We start from the raw sequence: 20,680 nt of genomic DNA, 5'->3' as shown, positions 1-20,680 counted from the left end.
GTTATGACGTGTTTTGGGCGTTCAACTCCGGATTATGACGTTTTTCTGGCGTTTAACTCTAGACAGCAGCATGTACTTGGCGTTCAACGCCAAGTTACGTCGTCAATTTCCGAATAAAGTATAGACTATTATATATTTCTGAAAAGCTCTGGATCTCTACTTTCCAACGCCATTGAGAGCGCGCCATTTGGAGTTCTGTAGCTCCAGAAAATCCATTTCGAGTGCAGGGAGGTCAGATTCCAACAGCATCAGCAGTCCTTTTGTCAGCCTTTTTCAGAGTTTTGCTCAAGTCCCTCAATTTCAGCCATAATTTACCTGAAATCACAGAAAAACACACAAACTCATAGTAAAGTTCAGAAATGTGAATTTAACATAAAAACTAATGAAAACATCCCTAAAAGTAGCTCAAACTTACTAAAAACTACCTAAAAACAATGCCAAAAAGCGTATAAATTATCCGCTCATCAACTTTCTCCCGAGAGTTGGGCCAACCTTGGGCTGACGCTGTGCCTTACACTTAACACAACTTACGCTACACGCACTTGGCGCGTACGTGTCCCTCAGATGGTATGCACATCGATGTGTGAGCGTGCATGACGCGTCCGCATCACAATAAAAAGAGTTTTTTTTCCTCTTCCATTTTCTTTTGTTTATCGCATTCATATACTTTTATTGTTTGCATTTTCATTTTATTTTTATAGATTGTTTTTGCTTTATTTTTTTGAGTTTCTCATTTTAATAATGGTGTTGCATTTTCCTACTGAATTGTTGAGAATTTCTTGCATTATTTTGGTACCTCTTGACTTGTTTGATATTGATGGGTGATAAAACTTTTAAGTCAATGCTTAAACTTTGATGATTCTTGCATTCTTTGTGCATTGATATGACCTCATATTGTCTTTCATCACCCACCCTTTCTCATATTGTTTTTTCACTTACATGTTGTAGCTACCATGTAGTAGAGAACCATACTCTTACTTGGCATTAGCCCCGCCTATGTTCTATTTGCTTTGATATCTTTGTTATAGGTTTAATTTTCTTTCTTTCTCTCTCCTTTTAGGTTGGCCACCAAGAAGGAAAAAAAAAGAAAAAGTTTCTAAATGGGGCAACAAACAAATCCTCTGCACAACCCTTTGAAGAAACTCATCAATTGTAGCAACCCGTCCACCTTGCTCTCCTTTGCATGCACCGAGAACGGTGCAATCTTCAAGTGTGGGGAGGTCGTCCGACCGATCTCCATGGGTAACAATTTCCTTTTTCAACACCAATGTTAGTTAGTTGTGCATTGCATGATAGGTTGCATGTAGTTAGAATTTGTACATATATTTACCACTTCTTTCTTATTAGGACTTCTTGATTAGGGTGATGATTTCTTTTCCAAGAAAAAACTGTTTTAAGGCACCCTAACAATTTAAATAAAATTTTTGTTGAACTTGCTTGAAAGAATTTATTTTGGAACATGGTTTTTGATCTAAGAACACAAGGTTGTGAGATTTGAGCCTAATTGTGTGGTTACATCTTATAACCACTTATTTCCATTCTTGTGTGCAATTGTTCTCTTTCTATAATTGTGATCTTTGATTTGTTTAATTCTATATGTCCATTATTCCTTGTATTCGTGCACTTATATGATTGAGGCCATCAATTCATTAGCTTACTTGCTCAAATAGCCTACCTTTTATCAACCTTTGTTAACCAATTTTGAGCCTACGCTTAACCCAATTGTTCTTTATTTTAGCACATCACAAGCCTAAAGCAGAAAACAATAAATGTCCTTTATTTGGATCTTTGATTAGCTTAGGATAGTGAGAGTGTTTATTATTCAAGTTTGGGGAGATTTGGGAACATTGGTTGGGATAAAAAGGTATTTTTTGTTTTTATCGTAAATATTGGGAATTAGGTACATACTCATGTATTAATCAAATGTTAAACATTATGCATCGATGCTCTTGTATATAGTTTGAAAGAAAGAAAAAAATGAGAAAAACAAAAGAAAAATAAAAAGAAAGAAAATATAGAAAAAGAAAAAAAAAGAAAGAAAAGAAAAAGAAAAGAAAAGAAGAAAAAAAGAAAAGCAATAAAAAGGGAACAAAATGCCCCAAAGTAGAGTCCAATAAGAGTCAATGCATAAGTGTTATGAAATGAAAAAAAAAAAGAAAATGCATGAGTATGTGAAGAAGTGAAGAATGGGTAGTTAGGATAGAACTTAATTGTATAGGTTGTCATAGGTTAGGTGGAAAGTTTAAGCTTATCAAAGATTCAAATTCAAGCTCACTTAACCAAATATACATCCTTACCTTGACCCTAGCCCCACTACTGTAACATCCCACATTTTTGAAAATCTAAATATAAATAAATTGTGATTTTATCTTATTAAGTCTAAACTTTATAATCTTAGAAATTATTTTATCAAAAATAATTAAATAGATTCGGAGATAAATTCATTTTGAATCAATTAATATTCTTAAGTAATTTTATTATAATAAAAATATTTTGCATAATTTTAGTAATTGAAAAAAATAAGAAAATATTGTACAATTTAATTTAAGTAACTTTTATTATGAAAAGTTTTGACTTATTATTAATTTGAACTCTTTATTTTATAAATTAATCAATTAAGAGTGATTAAATTAATTTTATTAATATTTGAAGTTAACTTAATTAATATTCTTGTGTAAACTTTTATAGTTAGTTATTTTATATAATTTGAAATTAAAGTTATGATGAAAAAATAATGAAAAGTCATATAATTTAATTTAGGTGATTGATATTTTGAATTTAACCAAATTTTATAAAATGTGATTAGTATGTTTACTTTATAATTTAAATTAAAAATAATTATTTAAACTCATTAATATGTTGACAGATAAATTTTTATGCGTTTTAAAAGTAATCTTTATAATATTATATTTGAATCATAAATTGTTATTTTATCTCAAATATTTTATAAAATTTCTGAGTTACTCGAATAAAATTTACTTTAACACTAGTCCTATGTTTCTTATTTTATATATAGCATTACTATCTAATACGTAAACTCCTTGACCAATTATACAAACACACGCACACTACCACCCATCCTTTCTCCAATGATCCACATATTCCTTTATTATGAGCCATTCATCTATAGCTAATGTAAACCACATATTTCCAAATGAAAATCAGAATTGGATTCAGAAAATCAAATAAAGAAAGATCGAGAGAGAGCAAGACACAGAGGGAGAAAGGGGAAAAACGAAAACAGAAAGGAAGGAAGAAGGCTTCGATCTCACCATCCTCGTACACCCATCGCTGCTACTATTATCAATCGAAGATACTGCACATAGAGAGAAGAAAAGAGCGACGAACTGGGAGACGCGTTGCTTCTGTTGACATTTACTGGAGTTGCCACGCGTAGAAGAGAGGTTACCGCTGATTCCGCCCAAGATCATCGTCGCCGCCACTACCATTGATGAAAGTCGGCGCCATCGAAGGGGCCACTGGTGAGAGGAACCCTAACTGTCATCGATACCATCGAACAGGGCAGGAAGGGGAGGAGTGACGTGATGAGAGAAGAGAGTCGTTCTGCCACTGATGCACTTGCTAGTGCTGTTGAGGGAGTCAGCCATCCGAGAAGCATCATCCACGTTATTGCTGTGAACTATTTCAGCCCTACCCTGGTATTGCTCGGTTACCATAGCCTCCTTCATCCTTGTATCTGAATCTGTATCATTAACAACCTATTTTGATTATTGTTATCTCTGCTTGCTACTCCATTGTTATAGGAAAAATGCCCAAAAATGTTTTTGTTTCCGTCTAGCCATCATTATCGCGATTATTGATGACATAGCTGCTACAGAGAGTCATTGGCATCACTGTTGCGGTTGCTGCCACGAATTAGGAATAAAGGGAATTGCTGTGTTAGATCCTGCGATTATGACATCGAGGTAGGGGGTTTAAAACGATTTCAATTTAAGAATGCTCGCACGGTTTATTGAGTAAATTGCAAATAGTCTTAATTGTTGCGAGTGATTAATTGATGATATGAATGTTAAGTTGTGCTTGTGAAGTGTAATTGGAATTATTGATAGTAATATTCATTGGTTGTGTGAATATTGAATTGTGGCTGAAATTGTGATTGGAATGGTTGAGATTGTGATTTGAAATTGTTGATTGGTGATATTGATTGATTATGTAGATTGGGAATAGTTTGATGACTTATTGTTGAGAATTACTAAATCTTGATGGATTATGTTGGATTTGTTGCTGTTGAGCTAGTTTTATAATTATTGTATCAGTGATGGATTTAGTTGATTATTGACTAGAATTGGATTTAGAGAATGTTTAAAGGATTGAATTTGAGATGTTGAATTGCTTGCTGAAAAAGCTGAGCTTTGAAATTAAACGGCAACTTTGAAAGTGAATCAATGACTTTATAGTGACTGAAATTATAAGAATTTAAGTGTTAAGTGATGACAGGTCATCATATACCCATTTTTTTCAAGCTAATTTCACTTGTTTTATTAGTCTTTATGCACTTTCTTGCATCCTAAGTAAGCAATTTGGAATGAAAATGCAACACTTCTTTAAGTCAAGCAACCACCATTGAATTGACGCTAAATCATGAGGTTTAAGCAAGAATTAATTGATTTTTTATGAATTATGAACCTTATGAGTTTAGAGATACTTTGAGTGGTTGTTTTGGTTTCTTATAGGTGAAGAAAGGAAGAAAAGAGGAAAAGCGTGGCTTAAGAAAGCGTGGCCCAAGAGACAAGAAGTGTGGCGCATGGAAGGGAGGAAGCAAACATTGCCCTCCACAAGGGCACACTACCCTCCAGGAGGGCAACATTATGAACCAAGCTTTGAGGCAATACTGCCCTGCCCACAACAAGGGCAGAGCACAATTTGATGCTAAGGATCAAGGAGAGCAAAAACTCTGCCCTGCCCTCCTCAAGGGCAATATCGGGCTCATCAAAGAAATAAATTCAAGGAAAAAGCCTACCAATGCTTGCCACAAGGTTCGAACTCATGAGCAAGGGGGAGTGGGAGAGTGATACTCACAAGCTTGCCTTCATTCTCCCAAGATCGAACACGGCACCATGAGGAAGCAAGGAACTAAGCATGACTTTGGTGCCAAGAAAACCAAAGAAAAGAAGTAGCGTGTGCCACCACCAAGTTTCAAACTTGGGACCTCATCTTTGGCACATTGCCCTGCCCTCCACAAGGGCAGGGCAGCATTTTTTTGATGCACGGCCAGCGCACAAGATTGGCGCACCAAGGAGTCTCGGCCAGCAAGCACACACGTGCGGGCAGCAGAATCTGGCGCACCAACAAAATTCTGCCCTGCCCTCCACAAGGGCAGGGCAGCATCCTGCAGCACCACTCGCACCAAACACGCACGCACAAGGCCGCACGCACCATTTCCTGCCCTGCCCTCCACAAGGGCAGGGCAGCCTCCTAGGAGCTACTTCTTCATGGGCTGAAATTGGATTAAAAATCCAATTAAATTCATTTCTTCACCAAATCAAAAGCCCATCCAAATTCCAAAATCCAAGAATAGAAAGTGTATAAATAGGAGATAGTTTGATGGAATTAGAAACTTTTCTTTTCACTTTTGAATTGAGAGCTTCTTTTGATTTTGAAATTTTGAGACTTCATTGAGAGCTTTGAACTGAGATTTTAGAGAATTGGGAAGGAGAATTGATCTCTCTTCTTCCTTGTTCTTGCTTGAGCATTTTTACTTTTCTTGTTTGAATCTTGGATGTGAAGAGTTGAGGAATTTCTGTCTCAATCTCCATTTAAGATCTCTTTGATTATCTCACTGCATAATTGAATTGAACCCAATTTCCTTTACTGCTTCCTCTTTAATTTCTTGTTAATTGCTTTGTGAATTTGGATCTGGGAAGGCAATTGAGATCTAGACTTTGCTATCTAGTCTCTGGAGTCCTGAGATCTCATTTTCCTTTTGGTTCTTCTGTGAACCCCTGCTGCAATTTAATTTCCTTTTCTGTTGAGATCTAACAGAATTCAAATCATCTTTTACTTTGATAATTGTTGCAATTTAATTTCCCTTGCTTGACTTCTAAAATCCCAGTCCTCAAATCCCTTTTCATTACTGCAATTTATATTTCTTACACTTTAAGTTACTGCAATTTACATTTCTTGCACTTTAAGTTTCAGTCATTTAATTTCTTGCTCTTTAAGATTCAGCTCTTTTACTTTCAGTTTTCTTTAATTTCTGCAATTCTTCCCTTCTCCTTTACATTTTCTGTCATTTACTTACTGTTGGATACAAAATCACTCAACCAATACTTGATTCGCTTGACTAAATCAACCACTGAACTAAAATTGCTCAATCCTTCAATCCCTGTGGGATCGACCTCACTCCCGTGAGTTTTATTACTTGACGCGACCCGGTACACTTGCCGGTGAGTTTTGTGTTGGATCGCTTTCTACACATCATTAAGTAAATTATATTAAGTGTAATTGTGAAAACTCAATTTTGAAGGTTTCGTATCAACTAGAGAATTAGTTATGATTTTTCAAAGTTGAATTCTAAAATCTGATTTTCTACATAATTTCTAAACTGAGTCAGCAACGTTGAAAAGTTATAACTAATTTTGTGATTATCGAAATTGCGTGGAACCAAGTCCAGGTTAAGCTTGGGAATATGGGGAGCTGGACTGGTGAATTTGAGACTTTTTCATTAAGTTTATGATTTATGATGAATTTTGAATTATGGAAGTCAAATCTGGTTTTTCTGCAGAACGTTTAACACAGCAGCAACTTGTTTCCTCTATTGGAATTTCTCCGATTTGAATTTTGAAATGGAACCAATTTTAAATGAAACTCTGGTTCTAATACTATAATTTTATAAAAATTTAGAATTGTTAGAGTTGTGGTTTTAAAGATTTGGATTTTTAAATTAAGATGTATTATGCAGTAAAAGTCAGGTGTTGTTTTTTAAATCAGTAACTTAGAGACTTTATAATCTTTGATTCTAGAATGATATTGAGATGCAACCAATTGGAGGTGAAAGTTGAGTATGTTTAGTACATATGATTCAAATTTCAGGGTTTTCCATGTTTTAATAAGTGAGTTATGGGACTTGGAAGAGGTTGTGTTTAATGATTTGTAAAACAGAATTCTGCAGAAAATTACCTAACTTTCAAGCTACGTAACTCCTTCATTAAAAATGGTATGACCCTGGAACCAATTGAGAAGGAAATTTCGCTAAGTTATGTTTAACCACATTAATTTGAAGATGGTTGGATTTAATTTGGATTTTATATGAAATTTTGAGTGTTGTATGTTGCTGCTGTCTTCTGGATTTTTATCACTGCAGAACAATCACGGTTTTGCTTATATTCTCGAAGCTAGAGTCAATGAAATATTATAATTTTTGGTTTAATAGAAAGCTTAATCTGAGATGGTCGCATGGATATAAAATTTGCGTAATTCTGAATTCATTTGATATTTTAAAAATAAAATGGAAATCAGGCTGCCAAGTTGAGTTGGTAATTATTTTGGATATGGAATTTAAGAAATAGATTTTCTATACTATTATCAAATGTTTTTGAGAATAAAATGTTGTGGCAATTGTTGAAAAAGGCTGGTGAAATGTTGAGAAAGAAGGAACCTGTAAGGGTGGCTAAGTCTTATTTTCAAAGGAGATTATGTCCAAATTTTTATAAAAATATAAGGACTTAATCAAAATCAATATTTAAAGCTTATTTAATGATAATAACTTCAATGATTCTTTTAAGAAAAGATTATTTGATATACGAGATTGTTGGCAAGGGCATGGGTTTTGTACCACTTGCATATTTACAATTACAAAAGAGTAAAGAGATAAAAAGAAAAGAGTAATCAGAGCAGAGTAGAGAAACACAGAGAACAGAGCAGCCGAAGTAAAGTAAAGAGAATAAAGAGAAAAAGAATAATATAGATACAGAGGAAAGAGTAATTAGAGAAAAGTAAAGAGATACAGATAGGGAAACTAAGTTACCTACAGCCATTTTCCGCTTCCCCAGAGCAGAGCAGAGTATATATATATTTCCTACAGTAAGCAGAGGCTGTCTCAAATGAGCGGATATTATTATATGTGCATTTATTTAGGAACGGAAAATCGTATCCAGGAAATCAGGATTACTCGTGACCGGATAAATATCAGGATTACGGGCGGCCAACCGACACATGAGCTCATGGCTTGTATTAGGACTAGACATTCATCATATGCATCTATGTGATATTGTTTGGGTGTGTATATTGTAATTGGTTTGCCTAAATGAATAATTCTAATAACTGCTAATTGATATACTTGATATAATTGCTCTTGATTGTGTTTGAACCTCATTACTTGTGTTTGTAACTAATTGACTGGATTGTGGTGAATTGGGTGTTGGTTGAATTGCTTGGGCATGAGGCCGTGATTGGATTGTGTTTGAGGTTTAGTAAGTATGAAAGATTGAGCTGGTTCAGCATAGACTTAATGAACCTATGCTTGGAACAGATTAGTCATTCATACAGTCTAGGAAAACATTTAAGATTTTCATAAAGGAAAATATAGGTTTAGAATTTTGGATAATTAACTGAAGCTTTATAAGATTTTGGATTTTTGAATGTTATGCCGTTGGTTTTTCAAAATAAAAGATTGATAAGGCGAGTAAAGATCACTGCAAATGAAAACAGTTTTTCTTTTAAATATTTTTGAATGGAATTAACTATTTGCATTTTATTCTTTACTTTCACGGCATTCTCTACCTCTACTGAGAACATGTGGTTTGGTTCTCACCCCCAAATTTTCCACCCTTTCAGTGACACAGGTTTGAAGACGAAATTTGAAGCTACGAGCGATTAGTAGGCTTCATTTATGGTTTTAATTGCTTTCATAGAGTCCCCTCGCTGTTGTCCCTTGAGATTTTATTTCGTATAGAGGGGTAGGTTTGGTATATTATATTTGAGTTTCATATGGTTTCTTTTGTATAAGAATTATTATCAATAGTAATTATGTTATTATTATTACTTGGAAATGTTTGAATTATAACTTTAATGAATAAAAATAAATTTTTCTGGAATTTTCTTAAAACTGAAACGCGAACTCGATACAAAGGCTTGATACTTAAGTAGTTAATACTAGAGAAGGTTACGTAATGTTCTTTCTAGTAGAAATACCCTGACTTAAGCAAGGTATTTTGCTGGACGGGACGTTACAATTACAGCCTATGAAAAGACCTCATGATGAATGTATGCATGCATTGGATAATTGTTGATTGTTAGATGAAAAACAAATCTTGAAAATCATGATTAGGGGAGAATTGAGTGAATAAACCCCAAACACCGAGCGATTAGAGTGCAAACACTTCCGGTAAGGGCTCGATGCTCAATTCCTTGATTCCCGGCTTTCATGAGCGTTCTTCTTGCAAGTCTATTTGAACTTCAGTTTTATATTTGAATTCGTAGGATTCATGAATCGTCATATGATCTTAGCCCTATTTGTGCATATATGTTCTTGGAGATTGATTTACCTTCAACCAAGTAGGTAGAATCATTTTTGCATTTAGTTGCATTCATATAGATAGGTTTATATAGTTCTTTGCATTGAATAAATGTTCATACCTCTTTTCTTATCCTTCTTGATTTAGCATGAGGACATGCTATGGTTTAAGTCTGGGGAGGTTGATAAACCCCATTTTTAGGGTTTATCTTGTGTTAAATTTAGAGGGTTTTGTCAACTTTTCTCCCATGTATCCAATGAAATAGCATGATTTTGTAAATTCTCTTTTAATTGTGCTTAAGAGTGAAAACATGCTTTCTAGAACATAAAATAGCTAAATCTAATTCACCTTGATTCTATTAGATGCCTTGATATGTCTGTTAAGTGATTTCAGGTTTAGGAGGCAAAGATCGGATTGAGGGAATACAGAAAAAGCATGTAAAAATGGAGAACTCATGAACAAATGAGGGAATCGAAAAGCTGTCAAGCCGACCTCTTCGCACTTATTCGATCATAACTTGAGCTACAAAGGTCCAAATGAGGCAGTTCTAGTTGCAATGGAAAGCTAACATTCGGGACTTCAAAATGAAATAAGATTCACCATAGTTGCATCACATATAGAGATGTGTACGTGCACTGTACACGTATGCACCGATGCTGCACGTGACTTTTTATAATGCAACCCGTGGCCAGTGATTTTAGAAGCCTTGTGGGCCCAATCCAACTCATTTCTGAAGCTATTTAAGCCAAGGATTAAAGAGGGAATGAACATACTTTGGAGACTTTTGATCATTAGTCATAGTTTAGTTTTAGAAGTAGTTAGAGTTAGTTTCTAGAGAGAGAAGCTCTCACTTCTCTTTAGAATTAGGATTAAGTTTAGGTCAATAATCTTAGATCTAGGTTTTAATTCATATTTTCATCTACTTCTACCTTTCAATTATTTGTTATTACATTCATCTTTCTTCCATTCTTTTGTTATAATTTCCTTTATATTGTTCCTATATTTTGTTGTAGATCTACTCTTGTTCCTTCTCTTTTCTTTCAATTCAATTTGAGGTAATTCGTAATAATTGTGTTCATTTGATTTGTTGTTGTTTATTTCCTTGCAATTGAGTAGTGTAGATGTACTTTCCTTGCAATTTTACTATGCTTTCCTTTTGTGCCTTCCAAGTGTTTAATAAAATGCTTGGAGGAGTGTTAGAGTAGAATTTTATGTTCTTGGCTTGGAGAGGTAACTTAGGAACTCTTGAGTTACTAATGTCCAAGTAATTGATGATTGGGAGCCATTAACTCTAGTTCTCACTAATTGGATTAGTAGAGAGTTAGGACTTATGGACTTGGATTGATATATCTCATTTTACTTTCCTTTACTAGTTAGAGGATGACTTAAAGGGATTGATCCTTGCCAATACACAAGTTGTGGTTAGTGATAGGGATAGAGATCCTTGACCACCAACCCTTGCCAAGACCTTTTAAGCTATTAGTTTACTTTCTTGCCATGTATCTTCATGCCTCTTATCAAAACCCCAAAATATACCTCATAACCAATAACAAGACACTTTATTGTAATTCCTAGCGAGAACAACCCGAGATTTAAATACTTTAGTATATAGATTTTAGGGGTTTGTACTTGTGACAAACAAAATTTTTGTATGAAAAGATTATTGTTGGTTTAGAAGCTATACTTGCAACGAGATTTCATTTGTGAAATTCTAGACCACACAAAAATCCTCTCATCATGTCCTCTCTAGCTACATTAGCATAGAACTCCTTAATAAGATTTGCATTTTTTTTTGTGACTGGGTTCATGAGCTCTTGCCATCTTCTCCATTCAATTTTCTCTCTAATCTCCGGACCCTCGTCATCATTGAACTGAAATGCAAGCTCTGGCAATATTTTCTTGGATTCCATCCATCCAAATTGGAATTCATGGAACATGGTTTTGAACATCCATTCATGAAAAGGAATGCTTTCCACCGGTTCTTTGCCCTTTCGCCTCTTAGATCTTGATGATGCCATGAGTGATCTCTGATTTAGGAAGGGTATAGGTATGGATGGTTGTAACGTTGAAGAGTGAAGCTAGAAGGGTGGTTAAGAGTGCTTTTGGTGGAGGAAGAAGTGTTGATTGCGTGTTCCGGGAGTAAGAAGTGTGAAGATGAGTTATGGTGGGAAAAAGATTTGGAATGTGAAAGGGTATGGAGTAAGAGCTATTTATATGGAAGAGTGGTGGGAAAATGAAAGGTGTGGATCAATCATATATGCCAAGAATGGACGGTTGGGATTTGAAATGGGATGGGCACAAGGATCACCACTTTTATGATGTGGTTGGTTCGGCCTCCAAAGGCATTCTCCCTTCAATGTTGCATGGAAACACTTCCCAGGGCACTTTATTCGAAGACATGTGTCTAGTCCCCTTTGTGAAGTGTCCAAACCTCTCTTCTTGATTTGTCCCATTAATTCCATCCAATCCCTTCTTCATTTCCAATGCAAGATAATAAAAAAAAAGAACACAAGTCAGGTCTATTTGTGGCGACAAAATAGAAATTGTGACTAACTACTTTTTAAATTTTTATTTTAGACCAACTAAGTGTTACTCATGAATTTAAATCAACGAACTTCCTAGGATTTATGTATGCAATATTAGTGACACCAAACTTAGTTTGTGACCATGTAGTGCAATAAGAGTTGATCAAGGCTCCTAAGATAGGCATGATGTGATTTTTATATATATCCTCTTAGTGTGCCTTGAACACCAAACTTGTTGTTCACTTTATGTTACATACAAGGATTCACTCAAGTGTCCATCAAAATTGAGTTGAAATTCATGAGCCTTGCGTTATTAACTACTGTCAAAGACATAAACAAATTAAAAGAAAGGATACAGAACATAGGTTGCCTACCATGAAGCGCTTCTTTAACGTCATTAGCTTGAGGGTTGGCCTTGTCAGGGTGGTTGGTAGTGCCTCAAGTCCTCCCCTCTCACAATAAATCTATCTCCAGTGGCTTCCTTGAGAATCTCCACATGTTCCAAGGAGAGGATTCTACTGATGATATATACCTGAGGTAGCTGAGATGGAATAGTAGAGAGATGAGGTTGGATTAGTGGGTGATGAATAGATATCACTGCATCTCCTGGAGAGAAGTTCTTTGTAAGGATCTTTTTGTCCCTCCACCCTCTTAGCATCTTTTTTCTCCCTTTCTCTGGAGATGCCTTACTCCTCATGGCTTCTTTCCTTAGGGAAACCTCGTTGCTGGTCTTATATAGCTCGTGTGGGTTCGGCTCCTCCTGGGTTGTCCTTGGCTGTTGTATCATTTGACTATTTTGTTTTTCAACCAAAGAGGTGCCCAGGTGTCTTGTTTGTGATTCCCTGCTTGTTTCTTCCAATAGTGTCTCATTGTGATCATCCCTTAGTTCTTTATTTTCTTGCTCTGATTCTTGTGAGGGTCTGAAGACGTGAAAGGTGAGTTGTTCATCGTGTATCCTTAGTATTAACTCCCCTTAGTCAACATCTATGAGTGCTTTGGCTGTGGCTAAAAATGGTCTCCCCAAGATAATTGGATGGAGATGGTTTTCTTCCATTTCAAGGAAAACAAAGTCTGTGGGAAGGAAGTAATTCCCAACCTTTACCAGCACCTTTTCGACCACTCCTATTGCTTGCTTTTAAGTTTTGTCATCTAGTTGAAGGATCACATTTGTGGGTGTTAGCTTATTAATTTGTAGCTTCTTCATGAGGGAGAGAGGCATTAAGTTGATGCTTGTTCCCAGGTTAAAAAGCCCCCTATCAATCATTGTTTCTCCTATAGCACAAGCGATGTGAAAGCTCCTTGGGTCCTTCTTTTTGGTAGGGAAATCCTTTTGAATGAGGGCACTGCACTCTTTATTCATCACTATTGTTTGTCCACCCTTCAGTGAATTCTTCTTGGTCTGCAGCTCCTTCATGCACTTGATATATGAAGGCATCTGTTGGAGAGCCTCAATGAATGGTATGTTTACATGGAGAGATGCAAAAATATCTAGGAACCTCGAGTATGATCTCTCCTTTGCACCACCCCTGAGTCTCTGGGGGAAAGGTGCCCTGGGTACATATGATTTCAAAATCTCCTTCTCCATTGGCTCTTTTCTTTGTGTAGAATCAGTTTTTTGGTCCTTCTCTTCTTGATTTTTCTTTGGAATTCCTTGAGAGTGCCCTGATGGTTTGTTCACTTCTTCCAAACCCTCATCATCTCTTATAGTGATCACCTTGCATTCTTCCCATCTCACCTTCTTTGTCTCTCCTCTGGGATTTTTCTTAGTATCACTTGGGAAGCCGTCAGTAGGCTTAGGAATCTACTAAGAAAAATATCCTACTTGAGATTCAAGCCTCTTGATGGTGTCTCCCTGGTTCTTTATATTAGCTCGTACTTCATCCTTGAACGCTTTGTTGTCTTGAACTTCCTTGCATAGGCCTTCAAGCAGAGTCTTAATCCTGGAGACCCTATCTTCAGATGATGATGGCGAGTTCCGGTTAAAGGGTTGAGAATGGCCGTTTTGGGTCTGATATGGATGTTGAGAAGAGTTGTTGGGTGGGTGTTGATATGACCTTTGAGTTGAGTGTTGATAAGCTGCATTGTTGTTTTGGTTGGAGTTGTGACGCCTATGATCTTGGCCTTGGTCTTGCTAGTTTTTCCACCCAAAGTTTGGGAGGTTCTTCCAACCAGGATTATAAGTCTTGGAGTATAGATCATGGGACTGTCTGGATGAGTTTCTAACATAATTGGCTTGTTCCCAGGCACCTCCTTCCTCTGTATTCACTCCTTCTTGAGCTGGTGGTTGAGTGGTGACTGCTGCAACTTGATTCCTTTCCATCTGCTTGGTAAGGTCATCCAATTGCTTGGTAATCATCTTGTTTTGATCCAGCAATGCATCCATATGATTTAACTCCATTACTCCACGGTTGTTGCTCCTATAAGAGGCATAGAAAAATTCATTGTTGGCCATAATTTCTATGATGTCTATGGCTTCTTCAATGGTTTTCTTCTTGTTTAGAGATCATCCTGAAGAGTGTTCTAATTCCTTCTTTGATTCATAAGACAAGCCTTCATAGAAAATGTGTAAATGCACTCATTCATTGAACACGTCTGGTGGGCACCTTTTGTCAAGTCTTTGTACCTCTCCCATGCTTCATAGAGAATTTCACCATCTTATTGCCTGAATATTTGGACCTCAGCCCTCAATCTATTGGCTCTTTGAGGAGGATAAAATCTCGCCAAGAACTTGTTTACCACATCTTCCCAAGTTGTCAGACTCTCTGGTGCGTGGAATTACAATCACACTTTTGCAACTCTGTACAACTAACCAGCAAGTGCACTGGGTCGTCCAAGTAATACCTTACAAAAGTAAGGGTCAATCCCATGGAGATTGCCGGCTTGAAGCAAGCTATGGTTATCTTGTAACTCTTAGTCAGGAGATTAATAATAAAAAGGATTTTGTTTGTGAAAAGTAAAAGAGCATGAAAAGAATGGCACTTGTTATTCAATAATAGAGAGCAGGTTGAGGTTTCAGAGTTGCTCTGTCTTCTGAATTTCTGCTTTTATACTGTCTTCTTCTTCCAAAAATGTATGTCCCTTCCATGGCAGGCTGTATGTTGGTGGATCACCGTTGTCAATGGCTACCATCCGTCCTCTACGGTTTCCCGCATGGCTAATCATCTGTCGGTTCTCACTTGTGTCGGAATAGGATACATTTATCCTTTTGTACACTGTCACTGTGCCCAACATTCGCGAGTTTGAAGCTCATCACAGTCATCCCATCCCAAATCCTACTCGGAATACCACAGACAAGGTTTAGACTTTTCAGATCTCAGGAATGCTGCCAATTGGTTCTAGCCTCTACCATGAAGGTTCTGATGAGTTTGAGTGCTCTGTTGTCAGGAGATGCAGGTCAAACTCGTGGATTAGAAACCCAAGAGATACGCACTCAAGTTGTCGCCCAAGGACTACGTTGAGCTCATGTAGAACGGAAGTGGTTGTCAGGCACGCATTCATAAGTTAGGGAATGATGATGAGTGTCATGGATTATCACATTCTCCATGTTGAAATACGAGTGAGTATCTTAGAATAGAAACAAACGTGATTGAATAGAAAACAGTAGTAATTGCATTAATCCATGGAAACGCAACAGAGCTCCTCACCCCCACCTATAGGGTTTAGAGGTTCATAATGTAGAAGATACAATAGGATTTGTCAAAATGTCATAAGTTACAAAATAAATATCTAAAAGTAGTTTTTATACTAAACTAGTAACCTAGGTTTACAGAGAATGAGTAACTAGATGCAGAGAGTGCAGAAATCCACTTCCGGAGCCCACTTGGTGAGTGTTAGGGCTGAACTTCCTAGCTTTCACGTGCATGTGCCATTTCTGGAGTTAAATGCCAGCTTGGATGCCAGTTTGGGCGTTTAACTCCAGCTTTGGTGCCCATTCTGGCATTTTACGCCAGAAAAGGGTCGCTGGTGGGCGTTTAAACGCCATTTTGACCCATCAAATCTCGGGCAAAGTCTGGACTATCATATATTGCTGGAAAGCTCAAGATGTCTACTTTCCAACGGAGTTTAGAGCTTGCCAATTCATTTTTTGTAGCTCTTGAAAATCCACTTCGAGTACAGGAGGGTCAGAATCCAACAGCATATGCAGTCCTTTCTTAGCCTCTGAATCAGATTTTTGCTCAAGTCCCTCAATTTCAGCCAGAAAATACCTGAAATTACAGAAAAATACAAACTCATAGTAAAGTCCAGAAATGTGATTTTTGCATAAAACCTAATAAAAATATACTAAAAAGTAACTAAAACTTACTAAAAACTACCTAAAAACATTGCCAAAAAGCGTATAAATTATCCGCTTATCACAACACCAAACTTAAATTGTTGCTTGTCCCCAAGCAACCAAAAACAAAATAGGATAAAAAGAAGAGAATATACAATAAATATCAAAATATCAATGAAGCTTAGTTCCAATTAGATGAGCGGGACTAGTAGCTTTTTGCTTCTAAGCAGTTTTGGCATCTCACTTTATCCTTTGAAGTTCAAAATGATTGGCATCCATACCAAGTCAGAATTCAGATAGTGTTATTGATTCTCCTAGTTTAGTATGTTGATTCTTGAACACATCTACTTTATGAGTCTTGGCCGTGACCCTAAGCATTTTGTTTTCCAGTATTACCACCAGATACATAAATGCCACTGACACATAATTGGGTGAACCTTTTCAGATTGTGACTTAGCTTTGCTAAAGTCCCCAGTTAGAGGTGCCCAGAGTTCTTAAGCACACTCTTTTTGCTTTAGATCATGACTTTAACTATTCAGTCTCAAGGTTTTCACTTGTACCTTTATGACACAAACACATGGTTAGGGACAGCTTGATTTAGCCGCTTAGGCCAGGCTTTTTTTCCTTTGGGCCCTTCTATCCATTAATGCTCAAAGCCTTGGATCCTTTTTACCCTTGCCTTTTAGTTTAAAGGGTTATTGACTTTTTCTACTTGCTTTTTCTTTTTCTTTCTTTTTCTTTATTTTGGCCAAAATTTTTTATTTTTTGTGTTTTTCACTGCTTTTTCTTGCTTGAAGAATCAATTTTATGATTTTTTAGATTATCAATAACATTTATCTTTTTTTTCATTATTCTTTCAAGAGCCAACAATTTTAACATTCATCAACTTCACTATAAAAAATATGCACTGTTCAAGCATTCATTCAGAAGATAAAAAGTATTGCCACCACCTCAAAATAATTAAACTAATTTCAAGATCAATTTCAAAATTATGCACTTCATGTTCTTTTGCAATTAAAAACAATTTTCATTTAAGAAAGGTGAGAGATTCATGGAATCATTCATAGCTTTAACACATAGACACTAAATACTAATGATCATGTAATGAAGACACAAACATAAAGCATAAAAAACGAAAACAGAAAAGAAAATAAACAAGGAGATTAAAGAACGGGTCCACCTTAGTGATGGTGGCTTCCTCTTCCTCTTGAAGAACCAATGGAGTTCTTGAGCTCCTCTATGTCTCTTCCTTGTCTTTGTTGCTCCTCCCTCCTGGCTCTTTGGTGCTCCATGTTGGAACTCAAATCTCTTAAAGAGGTGTTGAGTCGCTCCCAATAGTTGTGTGGAGAAAAATGCATCCCTTGAGGCATCTCAGGAATTTCTTTATGAGGGACTTCCTCATCTTCTTGTTTGCTCCATCCTTTTTTTAGTGATAGGCTCTTGCGATGAATCTCTCCATCTCCCATGACTCGGAGGTTAAAGCCACTGCCTTCCCTTTCCTCTTTCTAGATGTTTCTCCGGCCTTAGGTGCCATTAATGGTTATGGAAAAACAAAAAGAAACGCTTTTTTCACACCAAACTTAAAAGGTTTGCTCATCCTCGAGCAAAAGAAGAAAGAAATGAGGAGAAGAAGAAGAAATAGAGGAGATAAAGGTGTGTGGGAATTCGGCCAAGGGGGTTAAGTGTTGGAGATGTGTGAAATGGAAGGTGGTAAGGAGGGAAATGGTTTGAATGTGAATGGTAAGGTAGGTGGGTGTTGGGAAATAGTGTTATGGAAAGGTGTGGAGAAGAGGGAGAGTGAGGTGGGGTAGGTGGGGATTCTATGGGATCTACAGATCCTAAAGTGTCAAGAAATTCTCATCCCTGCACCTTCCTGGCGTTTAAATGCCCATTGTGTTCCAAATCTGGCGTTAAATGCCAGTTCTACTACCTTTCCTGGCGTTAAATGCCAGGCTGGTGCCCCCTTTCTGGCATTTAATGCTAGCCAGATACCAGACATCCCTTTTTGGCATTAAACGCCACTTTGGCTGCCAATTCTGGCGTTTAACACCCAGAATGCTACTAGACTGGGTGTTAAACGCCCATTCTGCTATCCTTACTGGCGTTTAAATGTCAGTAAGCCTGTCCTCCAGGCTGTGCTATTTTTTTATGCTGTTTTTTATTCCACTTTAATTCTGCAGCTGTTTTTATGACTCCACATGATCATCAACATAAGGAAAACATAAAATAACAATGGAAAATGAAATGAAAAAGTAATTAACATAGATAAATAAGATTGGGTTGCCTCCCAATAAGCGCTTCTTTACTGTCAATAGCTTGACATTACTGAGCTTTATAGTTTGCAATGTCTGCAAACCATGGAGCTTCCTGAATGGAAAACAATTGCTCATCCAGAAAGGTTTCAGAGATCTCAGTAGGAGGGAGGGAAGCTCCTGCTACTGGTTCTATCCGGGACAAGTGATCAGCTACTTGGTTCTCTGTTCCTTTTCTGTCTCTTATTTCTATATCAAACTCTTGCAGAAGCAACACCCATCTTATGAGTCTGGGTTTTGAATCTTACTTTGTGAGGAGATATTTTAGAGCAGCATGGTCAGTGTACACAATCACTTTTGATCCTACTAAATAGGATCTGAACTTGTCAATGGCAAAAACCACTGCAAGCAGCAAGCAACTCCTTTTCTGTGGTTGTGTAATTCTTCTGTGCATCATTTTAAACACGGCTAGCATAATAAATGACATGCAGAAGTTTGTCATGCCTCTGTTCTAATACTGCACCAATGGCATGGTCACTGGCATCACACATTAGTTCGAATGGTAATGTCCAGTCTGGTACAGAAATGACTGGTGCTGTGACCAGTTTAGCTTTCAGAGTCTCAAAGGCCTGCAAACACTCTGTGTCAAAGACAAATGGTGTGTCAGCGGCTAGCAGATTGCTCAGAGGTTTTGCAATTTTCGAAAGATCCTTTATAAACCTCCTATAGTATCCTGCATGTCCCAGAAAGCTTTTGATTGGCTTAACATTGGCAGGTGGTGGTAATTTTTCAATTACCTTTACCTTAGCTTGATCCACCTCTATTCCCTTGTTCAAAATTTTGTGCCCAAGGACAGTTCCTTCAGTCACTATAAGGTGACATTTTTCCCAATTTAAAACCAGGTTAGTCTCTTGGCACCTCTACAGAACAAGTGCTAGATGGTCAAGACAAGAGCTGAATGAGTCTCCAAATACTGAGAAGTCATCCATGAAGACTTCCAGAAATTTTTCTACCATATCAGAGAAGATAGAGAGCATGCATCTCTGAAAGGTTGCAGGTGCATTGCATAGTCCAAATGGCATCCTTCTATAGACGAATACTCCAGATGGACATGTGAATGCTGTTTTCTCTTAGTCTTGAGGATCTACTGTAATTTAGTTGTAACCGGAATAGCCATCCAAGAAGAAGTAGTAATCATGACCTTCTATTCTCTCTAGCATCTGGTCTATGAATGTTAAAGGAAAATGCTCATTTTTTGTGGTTGTATTGAGCCTTCTATAGTCAATATACATATGCCACCCTGTAACTGTTCTTGTAGGAACCAGTTCATTCTTTTCATTATGAACCATTGTCATGCCTCCCTTCTTGGGGACAACTTGGACAAGGCTCACCCTGTGGCTATCAGAAATAAGATAAATAATCCCAGTCTCTAGTAACTTAGTGACCTCTTTCTACACCACTTCCTTCATGGCTGGATTTAGCCGCTTCTGTGGTTGAACCACTGGCTTAGCATCATCCTCCAATAGGATCTTGTGCATGCATCTGGCTAGGCTAATGTCCTTAAGATCACTTATGGACCACCCAAGAGCTGTCTTGTGTGTCCTTAGCACTTGAATTAGTGCTTTCTCTTCTTGTGGCTCTAAAGTAGAGCTTATGATCACGGGAAAAGTGTCATCCTCTCCTAGAAATGCATATTTCAGGGATGGTGGTAGTGGTTGAGCTCAGATTTAGGAGGCTTCTCCTCTTCCTGAGGAGTTTTCAGAGGTTCTTTTGTTTCCTCTGGTTCTTCCAGATCAGGCTGAACATCTTTAAAATTTTCCTCTAGCTCTGATTCGAGACTCTCATACATATTGAACTCTTTCACCAGAGAGTCAATAATATCAATGCTCATGCAGTCGTTTGGGGTGTCTGGATGCTGCATAGCTTTGACAACATTCAACTTAAACTCATTCTCATTGACTCTCAGGGTCACCTCCCCTTTTTGGACATCAATGAGGGTTCGTCCAGTTGCTAGGAAAGGTCTTCCAAGAATGAGAGTTGCACTCTTGTGCTCCTCCATTTCCAGCACCACAAAGTCAGTGGGAAAGGCAAATGGCCCAACGTTGACAATCATGTCCTCAATTACGCTTGATGGAATTTTAGTGGAGCCATCAG

General features: G+C 37.2%; 1 long non-coding RNA gene across 2 annotated transcripts; it reads left to right on the top strand.

The window, feature by feature from the left end:
- Window positions 1–3,083: 3,083 nt before the first annotated feature.
- LOC107493766 (uncharacterized) lies at window positions 3,084–9,056 on the top strand. Of its 2 annotated transcripts, none has more exons than XR_001593084.3 (3): window positions 3,084–3,659; window positions 3,765–3,926; window positions 8,797–9,056. It is a non-coding gene; the product is annotated as an uncharacterized LOC107493766 (long non-coding RNA). The 2 variants fall into 2 exon arrangements; XR_008010235.1 differs by lacking the exon at window positions 8,797–9,056 and adding an exon at window positions 4,695–5,832 and having other exon boundaries at window positions 3,087–3,659.
- Window positions 9,057–20,680: the final 11,624 nt, after the last annotated feature.

Source organism: Arachis duranensis, chromosome 6 (genome assembly GCF_000817695.3).
Source record: "Arachis duranensis cultivar V14167 chromosome 6, aradu.V14167.gnm2.J7QH, whole genome shotgun sequence".
Classification (NCBI taxonomy): domain Eukaryota; kingdom Viridiplantae; phylum Streptophyta; class Magnoliopsida; order Fabales; family Fabaceae; genus Arachis; species Arachis duranensis.
Note: the sequence above shows the minus strand (reverse complement) of the source record. Positions and strands in the feature narration are given on the sequence as shown.